Source organism: Suncus etruscus, chromosome 12, assembly GCF_024139225.1.
Source record: "Suncus etruscus isolate mSunEtr1 chromosome 12, mSunEtr1.pri.cur, whole genome shotgun sequence".
Classification (NCBI taxonomy): domain Eukaryota; kingdom Metazoa; phylum Chordata; class Mammalia; order Eulipotyphla; family Soricidae; genus Suncus; species Suncus etruscus.
The window spans coordinates 78,905,229-78,909,644 of NC_064859.1; positions in this window are offsets into that span (position 1 = coordinate 78,905,229).

Consider the following 4,416-nt stretch of genomic DNA (forward strand, 5'->3'; position numbering starts at 1 on the left):
TAAAAACTTATAATTAAAGTTTCTATTACTATTACGTTTATGGCATTCAAAATATATCAGTTAGTAGACCTTCTGTTTCTCTGGTTGATTGTCCACACTGTCTATTGGAGCAAAATGCAGCAAATTCCTCCACTTTATGTTTGTTTGTTTTGGGGCCACACCCAGTAACGCTCAGGGTTTACTCCTGGATATGCGCTCAGAATTGGTCCTGGCTTAGGGGACCATTTGGGACGCTGGGGGATCAAACCGAGGTTTGTCCTGGGTCAGCATGCAAGCATGCAAGGCAAAGGTCCTACTGTTGCGCTATTGCTCCGACCCCATATTCCTCCACTTTTCTTCTGACTCTGATATCATTCCTTTTGCCCAAGTCTCAAACTTTAAGGTTTTGTCTATTAAAATTAAATTGAAATGTAATTATAACATAATTATATTAGACCCTACAAACTCCTCTTATATTCATTGATGCAACAATACTATTTGTTTTTATTCCAATTAACACCTATGAAAGCAAACTAGATTTTTTTGCTTGAGGTTTTTTTTTTTTTTGTGCTTGGGGAATAAAGTCAGTGCCCTACAATGAGACATGTACTCTACCACTAGGTTATATTTCTAACTTCCTAAAACCAGAATTTCTCATTGGGATCTCTGAAGTTACATTTCATTTTGGATCTGTTTTTTTATTTGTTCGTTTGTTTTCCTCATTCCTCCTATTCTACATTTTCCTCTAATAATATTTTCTGCTCTTAGAATGCATTTCACATGTCTTTCTACTAATCCATAAGTTTTCTAATCATTTGCTTCTCCAGTTTGATTTAGCATACATTTGAGCTGCATCAAATTTTCTATGAAAATTTAAGTCTTTGTGAGGACATACATTTTTAATAAATATTCTCTTAAATTAACACCTATATGACCTCCTAAAATGATCCAACTCTTGGTATTTGGGGAGGAGTGTGAAGGTGGTTGGGTCATACCTGAAAAGACTACTGCTATCAAAAACTATTCCTGTCTCTGTGCTCAGGGATCAGGTGGGAGTTCAGAAATATAAATATTGCCAGCAGTCAAATAAGGTTTGAAAACATTTTAAAAAATGGTCCAGTCCTCTTTCAAATTAGCAGCATCATTTTGCTGGACAGTTCCAACTGCCACATATTTGACGAGCTCTAACATTGGCATTCTTGTAACTTTGGCAATAAACATGACTGGGTATTGTTAAGTTATATGAAAAATGCATTGCAAAAAGTATTCCTCTTAACAAGTAGTATGATTGGAAGAGACATGAAGCTTTACAAATTACTTTGGAAAGTAGATTAGAAAGATTCTAATTCAGACAAAATGAAGACTTCTGTAAGCCAGGACACATGACTCAAGTTCTTGTTATTCAAAAATCTTTGTAAGGGTCTATTTATGTATTTATTATATAACATAAAACTTTCTAATGTTTAAATATATACTGAATAATATACAGTACATCTATTTTTATTTTCAATGTTTCTGTTTCTATAACCCATCATGCAGAGGGAAATGACGACAAACCAATCTTTTCAAGATGGGAAAATAACTCTTTAACAATCTAAAGAGTGCCTCTGCTCCTCTCTCTTTAAGACTGTCACTATACGCAGAACTACAAAGTAGAATTTAGGCAATTGATTTGTCACAAGACCAATAACACCCTTGCTGTCCTCAGTCCTAACAAGCTTATTTACTTTGCATATAGACCTGTCAACATAAGTTTAGATGTGGAATATTTTGTCTGAAATAAACACATACTCACCTGGCATGTGAAAACAGCTGTTTTCCAATATATTTACACAAACAAAATGGTGCTTTAAGGAAAAGGGTGTGTGGGGTGGAAAATATGTTATTAAAGTAATTGGGACTGTTCCCAATTTTTGCCTGGCACATAATGCAATAGATTACTGCTTACCTGTCAAGATTTTCAAGTAAGAATCTTTCCTGCCTGACAAAATTACCTCCCTTACCAGATACCCTAATAGTTCCACCTTTGTAAAGTTATTTATGCCTTTGGACACAGAAAGAGACTATGAATAAAGGACAATTTTTCAACCCAATTGATCATTAGAATGGACTATCTATAAAGAAAAATAAATTTAAAGCAGATTTCTGTGCACCTAAAATTATAGACACGTGTCTAATACTTATCCATTCACCTTCATTCTCTGACTCAATCTTTCACTAAAATATCCTTGCTTTATTTTTTTAACCTGAGAAATTTTTTCTTTTTTTTTAATAACTTTTATTTTGACCAAAGTGGATAACAAATCATTCACAGTAATATTTTAGGCACATAGTGACATTAAATCAGGGGCATTCCTACCACCACTCCCTCCACCCCTGTTGCCAGCATGCATCCCATATGGCCCCTCCTTTTCCCCCCGGGCTGCTAGTATAAGTGGTCCCTTCTGTGTCTAGCTTTATATTTTATCTGAAGCATATTTATCTTCACTGATACAGTCTTAGCTCACTAATTGGGGTTTTGTCTTTGAGATGATTCTTCCTAACAAGAGATAGGGCAAGAGTCCAGCCTTAAAAGAGATCTATCAATGAACTAAGTGATAGCCCAGCTGTAGAGCTTTTGCCTTGCATGTGGCTGACCCAGGACAAACCTGGGTTCAATCCCTGGCATCCCATATGGTTCCCCAAACCAGGAGCTATTTCTGAACACATAGCCAGGAGTAGCCCTGAGCATCGCAGGGTGTGGGCCGAGGGGGAAAATTATATATATAAATAATGAGAGAGAATCTCAGGAAACAACACAAGCAAATTTTCATGAGCCTTAAAATTCACTCAAAATATTACTATTTTAGCTAATTTATATTAGTTAATGCAAAATATTATTTGCACATCTATGACTATGGTATACGGTTAGTACTTGATAATTTTGGCACATTAAACTTTTTTGTTTTGTTTTGACACCACTGCTAGTGGTTTTCAGGGTTTACTCCTGGTTCCATGCTGACAGAATACTCCTGGCGCTGCTCAGAGGATCGTATGAGATGATGAAGATCGAACCTGAGTCAGCTGTGTGAAAGGCAAGTGACTTGGCTGCTGCACTCTCTTTGCAGTCCCACTTTATAAATTTTAAAGTTACAATAGTTTTAAGAATGTATTTTTTTCCTTCACTTCTGACAGAATTGCGACTGTTTTGGTACTATTTCTCAATCTGAATTTGTACTTGAACACATTACCTGACATTGAATACTGAAGAACTCCACTTGAGGTTAGGTGCACAAAAGTTGATTGCATAAACATTTTATTTTATCATATGCAAGCATTGTCAAAAATTTTAATTTTGAGTTTCCTCAGAATTAAATTTGGAATAGTTATGCCATTCAACTATACTTGAGGAACATACATATTATGTAATTGAGATTAGTTATTTATTTACTATTTTAGATTGGCTATTTAGTTATTAGTTATTTTCTTTCTTCCATAGGAAGGTAGGAAGGGAGATAAGAGGGAGGGGAAAGGGAGGGAGAGAGGAAAGGAGGGAGAGAGGGAAGGGGAAGGGGAGGGAAGGAAAGGGAAGGGGAAGGGGAGGTAAGGAAAGGGAAGGGAGGAGAGGGAGGGAGAGAGGGAAGGAGGTAGAGGGAGGGAGGGGAGGGAGGGAGGGAAGGAGGGAGGGAGGGAGGGAAGGAAAGAAGAAATTTGAGCAGTGCTGTGTGAGAATAGAAAAAATACATGGTCCGCCCAAATTGTTCCAAGAGCTCTATGGCAATGAAGCTTGTATAGTGACAAAGGAATCTATTTTAGAGACCAGAGAAATAGTATAATGGGTAGGATGCTTACATTACAGAAAGCCAACCTTGGCTTGTCCCCAGCATCTTATAAGTTCTCTTTCAGGCACTGCTTGCAGTAATTCTTGAGTGAAGAGCCAGGAGTGTCTCTGAGCATCAGCATTGTTGGGTGTTATCCGAAATCTCCTCATATCATTATTTTAGTCTTTAAATATATTTCCTTCCTTTTGTGACTGTGAGGAGGGCTTGGCATCACATAAATTTGGGGATGCAATTTATATTTGCCTGCAGCAGTCACTAGGGATCACACTGTTTGTGTTTTGGTAATTGTCCTCAGCTCACCAAGAGGATTCTCCTCCATTTATTGTGTTCGAACACACTGAATTGTAGTATTCCAGAAACCACATACTGATACTCTATTTTGGTGCCACAGTTCCCTGAGAGCAGAGCTGCAGAGTCTATGCTAAGTGAATGTGAGAAATATTTGGTTTGGACTCAGCACCTAATGCTAGTAAGTTAGATACCTTTACTACTAAACCAACAACGCATGCATATTCAAGCCATTAAAATTTCGTCAAGGAAACCACCCTGTCTCAAAGGAAAAAGGGAAGAGAGACATTGAGAGGGAGTAAATGAGATAAAAAGGCATGACACTGAA